Below are 12,020 nucleotides of genomic sequence, written 5' to 3'. Positions count from 1 at the left end.
GTCCACACAAGAAGTAAACCTCCGGTTTTCGGAACTATCTCTCCCCCCCTCCCCCTCGGGTGTCACATTTGGCACCTTTCAGGGGGGGAGGGGGGTGCTGATACCTGTATAATACAGGTATTTGCACCCACTTCCAGGAATAGACTCCTGCGGGAGTCATGCCCCTTCCCGCCCCCACTGTCTTCTGGGAAACACACAGGTCCCAGGAGACAGCAGGGACCAGTGAGGACGGGCCGCGCCACTCACCCATGCACAGTAGGAAACTGGGCAGTGAAGACGCTACACTTCGCTTCCTGATTCCCTCACCAAGAGACGAGCGATTGCTCGGCCTCCGCTGCTGAAATTGCAGGCACCCTGGACAGGTAAGTGTCCATTTATTAAAAGTCAGCAGCTGCAGTATATGTAGCTGCTGCCTTTTTTTTTTAAAAAATAAAAAATTTGGGTGGACCTCCACTTTAAGACTGCATTAAAAAAAAAAACATGGAATACTGCACACACTGCATAAACATCAAGTATCTCAAAATTGTGACTCCAGCCTTTTTTATTTTTTTATGCAACATGAACGGATTTACATCATTTAATAGGTACAGTTGGGCATTAAAGGGGCCTAAAAAAATAGATGACTGTCTTTTGATCTGTCCAAGAAATGATGTAGGGTACATTCACACCACTTTTCTGCGGTTATCGCACCTTATGTGAGTTGTGCACAGCAGCACCAGTTATTGTTAATGGCACCCCATACCTCTCTCTATATTGCAGTCCACCAAAAAGCACCGTAATACACCACAGTGCATTGCAGTGCTCTCCGCCAACAAAGAGCAGATAACATTTTTGGTCCCTTGTGCATTAGGCAAAGTGTTCAAGTTGATTGGCAATGCAATGTATCTTAATGGACTATTTCCTATTTTACTTATTTTTATTATTTTAGCATTTAGCTTTTAGTGCCCTTGGTTAGAGTGGTTTTGCGCATTAGTTCCCCCCTTTTACATCCTAATGGAATGGTGTTGTATGGTGTTTGGGGCAGTAAAAAACAGCCCTGGGCAGGTTTTCCTACATTACAGAGCAGTCAAACATGTAGCAAGCCGTGTCCCATTGCTGTCCCCCCCCCCCCCAAGACATGCCAGCTCTGAGACCGCCTGTGCCCTCCTATGCTGCTCTAAACAGGAAAGGTTGTGCATCGAGACATCTGATCGTATTTGTGAACTTCTGCATGTGCTCTCTTCTTTGTGACTTTTATTTTTTTTAAATGTAATAGAGGGGAAAATATTTGTTACCTTTCTGCTGCTGACACTCTGCATTTTAGTGTGAGGGAGAGGGATAATATGTATAGAATATGAACAATTGTTAACAAATAAAATATATTTTTAATTGACGATTATCGTATGTGTGCAATTTCTTAATGACAGGTACAGTGGGCCAGATTCACAGAAGAGATACGACGGCGTATCTCCTGATACGCCGTCGTATCTCTGTGTTACGGCCATCCTAACTATGCGACTGATTCATAGAATCAGTTACGCATAGCTAGCCCTAAGATCCGACAGGTGTAATTGAATTACACTGTCGGATCTTAAGGATGCAATTCTAGGCCGGCCGCTAGGTGGCGAGGCCATTGCGGTCGGTGTAGAATCTGCAAATGACTAGTTACGGCGATCCCCGAACGTCCGCGCTGCCCGTCGATCTAACTTTACGTCGTTTCCGTCGAGTTACGCTGCGTAAAATTAGGGCTGAGCCCTAGTTGTTCTAAGCAATGTTAAGTATGGCCGTCGTTCCCGCGTCAAAATTTAAAAAAACGTACGTGAATGGCGCTGGACGCCATTTACGTTAACGTCTAAACAACAGTGCGACCACATTTAGCGCAATGCACGTCGGGTAATTTACCCGACGGAGCATGCGCAGTACGTTCGGCGCGGGAACGCACCTAATTTAAATTGTGCCCGCCCCATTTGAATTGGGCGGGCTTGCGCCGAGCGCATTTACGTTACACCGCCGCAAGTTTACAGGTAAGACTTTTGAGAATCAGGCACTTACGCTGTAAACCTGCGGCGGTGTAACGTAAATCAGATACGTTACGCTGCCGTAGAGCAACGTAATTGTATCTGAATCTGGCCCAGTATGTGTAATCTGTGTAAGTCATTTAGGATGGGAATACATTTTTATTTGCAGTATTTTGTTTGGCAGTACTTTGCTGCCTATTGGCAATACAAGGCCCAGGATGAGTGATCCAATGACAGCCTGGTAGCTACCAAATACACCCCAGTCAAGACTAGAAGAAGATCGGTCGCTGGCATGGTGTGCCGGAGAAGTACAATTTTCTTGCAAATTAAAAAAAGGGGATACACACAGATCCACGTCCTGTCAGAGGTTAGGAGACCGATGTGTGTTCCCAGTACAGAGGAACACAGATCGGTCTCTTCCCCTTGTGAGTCCCCTCCCCCTACATACAAAAACATAGAATATCCAGGCTCAAACTTTCCGACCAATCAGCAACCAACCAAATTCACCTGTCTAACAGTGTGCGTTCAAAACAGAGGTTTAGTTGCACGCATTTGCAAATGCATGTGTAAGCTGCAGGCCCCGTCAAGGCTCTCTGTATACTGCAGTCCTAACTATAACATTACATTTAAAGTCTCCTCAGTAGGAGCACATGACTGCTAATGAATATGTAAGGGGCAGGTGACTGGAGGTAGCCCAGCCCTCATTAAAGGGGCAGGAGCACACTAAGCACATGGAAGCAAAGGTGCCAGTGTGCTGCCTGCCCACAATGACATAAATACAACAAATTAAAGTCACTGGCCCTACCCATGACTGGTCTATATAATAAGGAGCACTGGAAAGGGCGCATATACCATATTTATCGGCATATACCGCGCACTTTTTTGCCCTGAAAATCAGGGCAAAATCGTAGGTGCGCGGTATACGCCGATACCCACTTTCCCGCGCCGAGTTTGAATACTGCGCCGTCATATACCGAGCGCAGTACACTCGTGTATCGTCGGGCAGTCTCGGGTCCTCTCGCTCTGACGTCCTGGACGTACAGGACGTCAGCGCGTGAGTAGCCGAGCCTGCCCGACGATACACGAGTGTACTGCGCTCGGTATATGTCGGCGCAGTATTCAAACTCGCCGGGGAGGACGCCGCAGAAGGACGCCGGACCCGACGAGGACACCCGAAGCCGCAGACGGACGCCGGACCCGACGAGGCCGCAGACGGACGCCGTGCAAGACACCAAAACTGTAAGTACAAAAAATCTTTTTTCCACAGGAATTCGGGGCAACTTTAGGGGGAGCGCGCTATACCCCGATAAATACGGTACATACAAAAACATAGAATAACCAGGCTCAAACTTACCAACCAATCAGCAACCAACCAAATTCACCTGTCTAACAGTGTGCGTTAAAAACAGATTTAGTTGCGCGCATTTGCAAATGCATGTGTAAGCTGCAGGCCCCGTCAAGGCTCGCTGTATACTGCAGTCCTAACTATAACATTACATTTGAAGTCTCCCCCTACAGTTATGTTTTCAGGGAGTGATTCTATTTAACCCCTTCCCTGCCAGTCACATTTACACAGTAATCAGTGCAGTTTTATAGCACGGATCGCTGTATAAATGTGAGTGGTCCCAAAAATGTGTCAAAAGGGTCCGATATGTCTGTCGCAATGTCACGGTCACAATAAAAATCGCCACCATTACTAGTAAAAATAAATAAATGAAAAAATAAAAATACAATAAATCTATCCCCTATTATGTAGACGCTATAAATTTTGCGCAAACCAATCTATATGTACGTTTATTGCGATATTTTTTTTAACAAAAATATGTAGAAGAATACACATCGGCCTAATCTGAGAAAAAAAAATTGTGATTATTAAATCAAAAAGTAAAAAAGTGTTTTTTTTTTTCAAAATCGTCGCTCCTCTTTTGTTTATAGCGCAAAAAATAAAAATCGCAGAGGTGATCAAATACCACCAAACGAAAGCTCTATTTGTGGAGAAAAAGGGACTTGAGTTTTGTTTGGGAGCCACGTCGCACGACCGTGCAATTGTCATTCAAACTGCGACAGCGCTGAAAACGAAAAATTGGTCTGGGCAGGAAGGGGGTGAAAATGCCCTGTATTGAAGTGGTTAATAATCTCATTAATATTACTCACGTTTTATGGATGGATCGCCGCTAGGTTGCCGATTTCCCAACGTAAAAAAACGTATATTTTGCCTTGCAGGCATTTTCCATATTGCTTGTGGGCATGTGAAGCCCACAAGCACAATCTTCCAGGGCACGGAGCGACCAGCATGCACCGCAGAATACAAAGGACCACATAGCAACAGTGCTGAAGGGGTGAGAAAAAAATAATAATTTCCAAATGTTTTAGCTGATGCATAATGCTGTTGATTTCTTCAAAGTTGTTTTTTTGGGTGGAACTGTGCTTTAATGCTTGTGTATATAGACACATGAAAATGATATAGAGGAAGTCAGAAGATTGCACAGATAAATAACAATGGTGAGCAGAGAAACAGGAGATAAGACAAACAGCAGCTAATATTGATCAAACAGGTCAAATATAATATTTCCCGAGCTACGTGACGTCTGGGACACGGCGACAATAGCAGATAAACTGCAATCTCTAATAGACCTTATGCAGTTGTTGGAAATGAATAGAAAATGGGAATACAGAGCTTCACTTTCACCTGGGAATGTTCACACAACGCATTCTGTACTGAATGAGATACATAGAGCAGTGTTTCTCAATTCCAGTCCTCAAGGTGCCCCAACAGGTCATGTTTTCAGGATTTCCATTATTTTGCACAAGTGATTTAATTTGTTTGACTGCCTTAGTAATCACCAAAGCCATTTCATCTGAGGGAAATCCTGAAAACATGACCTGTTGGGGCGCCTTGAGGATTGGAGTTGAGAAACACTGACATAGAGGGCTGTTCCTCGTAAAAATATTACTTACTTGCTTGTCATGTTCATCCAATTGCTTCAATACATTGAGTTTCTGCACATGGCTTCACCCTTCTTCCCTGTCCTCTAAGGCCCCTTTCACACTGGGGCGTTTTTCGAGCGTTATTCGAGCAAAACCTCATCTGCAATCCCAATGTGCTAGTAAAGCACCGCTAAGACCCTAAAGTTTTAGGGCGTTTTTGCAGTGCCTCAGTGTGAAAGGGTAAGGCGTTTTTACAGCGCTTTTCAATTCATTTCAATGGAGAGGGGCGTTTTTGGAGCGTTTTTTTTTCAGCGCCCAAAAGCTGCTCCAAAGATGCTGCTTGCAGGACTCAGTGTGAAAGGGTCCATTGCGATGCATTGAGAGCGTTTTAAGAGCGCTATTTTTTAACGCTAAAACGCTTCAGTGTGAAAGGGGTCTAAAGGTACAGACTGTCCTGTTCACGTACAGCCCTATTGAACCTTTCTATATTATTACTGTAAACTAACCACTTAAAGCGGGGGTTCACCCTAAAAAATCTATATACCATTAGATCCAGCATACTGCTGACATCTGCAGTATGCTGTTCCCACCCCCGCCCCCCGCTGTACTTACCGTGTTATTGTAGTTTTCACCCGGCTTATGGGTTCTCTCTCCCCGGGGAGTAGGCGTTCCTAAGACAAGGCGAAGATGATTGACGTGCTGGTGAAGCGCGTCACGCCATCCGAAAATACACAAAGTGGGACTCGGCTTTTTAACGGGCGCCTGCTCAGTCAGCTCTACACGGCAGGCGCCGTAAACAGCCGAGTCTCATGTTGTCTATTTTCGGAAGGCATGACGCACACAGCGCGACTCCTGGGAGGATCAACACTCACTCCCAGGAGACATTGCGCAGAGCTCCCCGTCGGGGAAAAGGAGCGACACGCCCACTCCCCGCAAGGAAGAAGACCCGGAAGTCCGCAAGAATACAGGTAAGTGTAAACATATGACAAAAAATTACAACGCAGCAGTGATTTACTAAGGCTGGAGACAGGTTAGGTAGGAAGTTCAATTTGAGGGTGAACCTCCGCTTTAAGGACCTTGCCTGTTTTTCAGATTTGGTGTTTACAAGATCAAAACATTTTTTTTTGCTAGAAAATGACTTAAAACCCCCAAACATTTATATATATTTTTTTCTAACACCCTAGAGAATAAAATGGCGGTCATTGCAATACTTTTTGTCACACCGTATTTGCGCAGCGGTCTTACAATCGCACTTTTTTTGGAAAAAATAAGACAACAGTAAAGTTAGCCCAATTTTGTTTTTATATTGTGAAAGATAATGTTACGCCGAGTAAAATGATACCCAACATGTCACGCTTCAAAATTGCGCCCGCTCGTGGCATGGCGTCAAACTTTTACCCTTAAAAATCTCCATAGGCGACGTTTAAAAAATTCTATAGGTTGCATCTTTTGAGTTACAGAGTAGCTCTAGGGCTATAATTATTGCTCTCGCTCTAACGATCGCAGAGATACCTCACTTGTGTGGTTTGAACACCGTTTTCATATGCGGGCGCTACTCACGTATGCATTCGCTTCTGCGCGCAAGCTCGTCAGGACGGGGCGCTTTAAAAAAAATTAAAAAATTTGGTTTTCTTATTTTTTTATATTTATTTTTGCACAAAAAAAATAAAGGATCACTTTTTTTCCTATTACAAGGAATGTAAACATCCCTTGTAATAGAAAAAAGCATGACAGGTCCTCTTAAATACCTCAGATCTCATATTTAGACTAAAATGCAAAAAAATATATATATATTGCTGTAAGAAGCATGGGCGGAAGTGACGTTTTGACGTCGCTTCCACTATGCTATGGAGACGGGTGGGGGCCATCTTGCCCTTACTCGTATCCCAGCCGAGCAGGGGACAGGACCCGATCGCCTCCGACAGTAATGTGAGGCTTTCTCCCTGGTGTGGAGTGTCGTGCTCGCCCCCTCCCTTGGATTACAGGAGATTCAGGACACACTCTATGTTGTAGATAGAGAGAGAAAAGAACCAGGTGTTATAGTGGGCATCCTGACCCTCCCGTAGTCCAAGGGAGGGGGCGAGCACAACACTCCACACCAGGGAGAAAGCCTCGCATTACTGTGTGGAGTTACAGACAGAAGAACAGGAAGTGAGGATTTCTCAGAAGAAATAAGGACATTTAAAAGCAAAATGGAAGGATGAGGTAAGTGAAGGAGGACTGCACTAAGGTAAAGGAAGCTATTTAGGGGGGAAAAAATTACCTTTACAACCCCTTTAACTGTTTATATGTATAATAAATTCTGTGCTCATTCAATTTGGTATGTACCTTATTTATCGGCGTATACCCCGAACTTTTTTCCCCTTAAAATAAGAGGAAAATCGTGGGTGCGCGATATACGCCGATACCCGTGCTCAGTTTGAATGCTTGCGCCGACGTATGCCGAGTGCAGTACACTCGGCTACATTCGGCCAGGCTCGGCTTTGCTCGTGCTCACGCATAAACGTCACAGAGCGTGAGCACGAGCGAAGCCGAGCCTGGCCGAATGTACTGCACTCGGTATATGTCGGCGGAGGCGTTCAAACTGAGCGCGGGAAGCGGCGATTCCACGGTGAGACAGCGTGGGAGAAGCCGGGAGGACACCACCAAAGCCGCAGACGGACGCCGGACCGGACGAGGCCGCCGCGCAAGACACCAAAACTGTAAGTACTAACATTTTTCTTTTACAGGAATTGCGGGTCCACATTAGGGGTGCGCGCTATACGCCGGAGCGCGCAATACCCCGATAAATACGGTATCTCATTACATATGCTGATCTACTAAAATAAAGCCAGCCATAGACAGATCCGTATTCCTGCCGAACTGTACACATTTTGCTTGCGCGCGGGAGTCTTCTTTCTGGCAAGGTGTTTTTCCAGGAGCATCCGCCGATGACATCAGCGGCTGCATGCAAGGTGAATATCTCCTAAACCGTACAGGTTCAGGAGAAATTAATTTTACCTACACGTCAACCTTATTATAGGCTTACCTGTATGTAAAAATGTGCTAAAGGGGTATACAATCACGTTAAAGCTTTGATCACATAACAAGTAGCCTCTTGTTGCTGGGGGAGGGGTGTGTTCCTCATTGCTAGGACACTGCTGTGTACCCTCAATTAAGTGCAATGCTCCACCTTAACCAGTTCTTGGGATAAGCGGAGCCTTCTTCTCCTCATTGTGGAAAGATGATATGACTGTGTGGAAACTCGGGAGTGGCAGTGAAAACTTTCCTTGCCGGCGGTGAAAACATAACGCTGGTTCAGCTCTAATTATTTCTGGGTGTGTCGCCACTAATCAAACTGTCTTTCCTCAAAGACAGAAATTATTCTGTAGAAGAAATGTTTTTTCTATATAATAAACTAATTTGTAATCAAATGGTTTCCTTTTTTCACCCCCTAGATCACCAGATTTACCGAACCCCTTTACACTGTTGCTTCCTGGCCCTTTAAGAGGTTTGTAATACTGGGAGGTGAAGGCGGCCATTCCAACCACGTGACCGATGTGATTGGCTGTCACAGCGGTCACATGATCAGAAGGCTCACAATCGTAAGTATGCATCTGGAGCTTTCCGGCACCTGTCAGCCTCTTTGCTGGGAGCGCACAGGGCACGCGCTCTTAGCACAGCAAGATGTTTATATAGGGCTGCATATAGAAAGAAAGAAAGGGTTGGGACTTTAAATGAGATGCGTGTTGATGAAAACAGTATGTATAAGTAAATAAATTAAGTAGTATAGCGTAATAACCAGGCTCAAACTTACCAACCAAATTGCAAGCCGAATTCAACTGTCTAACTTAGTATGTTAAAATCAGAGGATTGGTTGCACACATTTACATAGGGCTGCATATATGTGGCCTCTCCACGTTAACTAGATGCCGACCAGCCGCCGCAGTTCTACGGCGGCAGGTTGGCTCTCCTGCGCGAGAGCCCGTAGCTCTACGTCAGCTCTCGAAGCGGCCACTAGGGGCGCACACACGCGCCCCCCGCTCGCTCCTGACTCCCCCGATCACCGCCGGGCACCCGCGATCGCTCGTTACAGAGCGAGAACCGGGAGCTGTGTGTGTAAACCAGTGCCGATCCTGACCTCCCTGGGGCCCTAAGCAAAATGACATGTCGCATTAAAGTTGAGAAGCGGGGGGCGCTGCTGACACTGACATGCATGTCACATCACATTAAAGATTAAAGTTGAGAAGCGGGGGGAGGGGGTGTTTTGCTGTCGGAAATGACATCTTACATCAAAGTGAGAAGCGGGGGGTGCTGACTTCTTACCTCTTCTCCCATGTAGCCAGCGGAGTGAGGGGCCCGAAAATGATGACTTCTCACCAGGCGGGGCCTCTAGTAATTTGGGGGGCCCTCCGCAACTTTGCGGGGCCCTAAGCGGCTTGCATAGTGAGCCTATAGGGCGGATCGGCCCTGGTGTAAACACACAGCTCCCGGTCCTGTCAGGGGAGAAATGCCTGACCGTCTGTTCATACAATGTATGAACAGAAGATCAGTCATTTCCCCTAGTGAGTCCACCCCCCCCTACAGTTGGAACACACCCAGGGAACATACTTCCCTGCCAGTGGCATTTTTATAGTAATCAATGCATTTTTATAGCCAATGGTCCTAAAAATTTGTCAAAAGTGTCCGCCTTATTGTCACAGTACCGAAAAAAAAAAATCGTTGATCGCCGCCATTACTAGTAAAAAAAAATATTAATAAAACTACCCCCTATTTTGTAAACGCTATAACTGCTCTGGTCACAGTGTTTTCCTTTGCCCCCCCATTGTGTCTGGCAGGCAATACCACTGCAAAACATGACCTATCATTAGGGTGACCACATGTCCCGGATTGCCCGGGTCAGTCCTGGACTTTGCAGGTCTGTCCCGGGCACATTCATTCCAGGACAATACAGTGTCCCGGAATGAAACTGACACAGCCACCCCCCGGGCCAATCTGATGCCCCCAAAAAAAGCCGCCACATCACTGCTTTACTCCCTGACAGTACTTGTCCTGGCCGGGAATGCCTGGAGAAGTACAATTCCGCCCCCTGCTTGTGATTGGAGAAATCATAAATCCCGCCTCTTGTGTCCAATCAGTGTGCTGTGATTCGTTACAGCACAAGCTGATTTTTGGGAAGGGAGGTGTCCCTGAATGGTAGTTTGGAAATGTGGTCACCCTACCTATCATCGCCTGTCAAAGTGATCCACCATGGGTTGTTTTTCAGAGGGATGGCAAGGACTGACACTAGTGTAAACATAGAACTCTACGGCTTGGTTCATACCTATTCAGCTGTGACCGGGCATACACGTTTCTGTGCATCGCCTGCAGGGCAGCCCATTCATTTTAATGCAAGAAACTTGTAATAGAAGTCCATAGTTTCCAACATTTCAAAAAATAAATCCGGGACACTTTTTTGCATGTAGGCGGAGACTTGCTATAATTAGGGGGCGTGACATTTGTTTAAATCAGAGTACCCTCCACACTTGTGTCATCAGAGCCCCTCCACACTTGTGCCACCTCCCGCACATTCCTTTCCCCACTATCGCCTGCTATAGATCTGTGTGATTAGCTTATCTGCCAAATTAGAAGCCCCGCGACTCCCGCAACTCGACCAGAGTCCGTACCTGCACTAAGTCTGATGACTCTGCAGGCCGGATAAAAGCACATAGCGGGCCGGATGATCAATCGTACCTCGGGGACCCATGAACTTTGCAGACCCATGAACTAGGTGGCGGCAGCGGCGGGTAGAGGACGATCGCATCCCATCCACATGTTCAGTGGATATCGGGGAGGGGCCGCCAAAAGAGAGAAGCCGATTGGCTGCCCCTCTCCTCTACACTGAACACAAGAGGACTATAGGAAACAACACAGTGGCGGCGGTGGCCATTTTGGTGTAGCCGTTGCCGTTTTTTGGCAAAAACATTTTTGAATTTCCCGGGACAAAGTCTCGGGGAAAAAAAATCGGGACAAAAACAATCCGGGTCCTAAATCCGTGAATGTGCCGGGAAATCCGGGACTGTTGGCAACTATGGAAGTCCCTTACTTTTTTCCCCAAAAACGCGTCGCAGCTGATAGCAGCCCTTCATCATTTTCTATAAAGATGTGTCCTTTAAATGCAAAATGATCTGTGCTTTTCCATGCAGTGCAGGGATGGGTCTGGTTTATTACAGATATAGGACAGGCAGGGCAAAAAGCTTCTGATGTCAATGTACAGCCCATATGTTTATGTCACGCACTCTCCGGATCCCTCTTCCTTTCTATATGTGTCAGCTACATTTCTGGCAATTGAAGAGACCACAAAGCCCCATGTGCCTGAGCTCTTAGGGGGAAAGAATGAACGTCTCACTGTTTCCATTATGTTCTATCCTTCCCTTAGTGAATAGAAGCCTGGCACTGGTGCATCTGGGAATGACGGCTTTTCATGCCTGCTCAGCAGACAGAGACTCCACTCCAGGGGAACAAAGGGCCCTCACATTCAACAATGGAGCGGCTTTCCAAAAATGACACAGGATAGAAATGTATCTGTGCTGCTCATGGCAACCACATTCCAGCTTTCCTTTTCCAATGCAATGTCGAAATTGGTAGCTGCAATCTGATTGGTCACATCCAGCCTTATTGAATTAAAAAATCTTAATCTTAGAAACTAAAAAAATAATAAATAAAGTTTACTGCATTGGCAAACCTCCCAACGTTGAGATGGGAATGAGGGACACCTATCAGAAAAAGTATGCAGACATAGGACACACCTCTTGCCACACCCCCTTAAAGGAGAATTGTACAAAAAAACAAGATTGGTTAAACCCACAAGTGCCTTTTTTACCACTACTATTCCTTTATATTGGCTTTTGGAATTTACAAATGCAGCAATTTAGAAATCAGATTAAAAGTTTAGCACTGAGCCTCAATGCCGACGACCTGCTTCTCTACCTGGCCGAAGCGGGCCCCTCACTCCAGACGGCTCTCCAGGTTATCACAGCCTTCGGGACTTACTCGGGGCTCCGGATAAACTGGACTAAGTCCCAAATCCTTCCCCTAGACGCGGGTGCCCCCACCGTCGATCAGGCCGCGCTCCCC

Source organism: Rana temporaria, chromosome 6 (assembly GCF_905171775.1).
Source record: "Rana temporaria chromosome 6, aRanTem1.1, whole genome shotgun sequence".
In the NCBI taxonomy this organism is placed as follows: domain Eukaryota; kingdom Metazoa; phylum Chordata; class Amphibia; order Anura; family Ranidae; genus Rana; species Rana temporaria.
Note: the sequence above shows the minus strand (reverse complement) of the source record.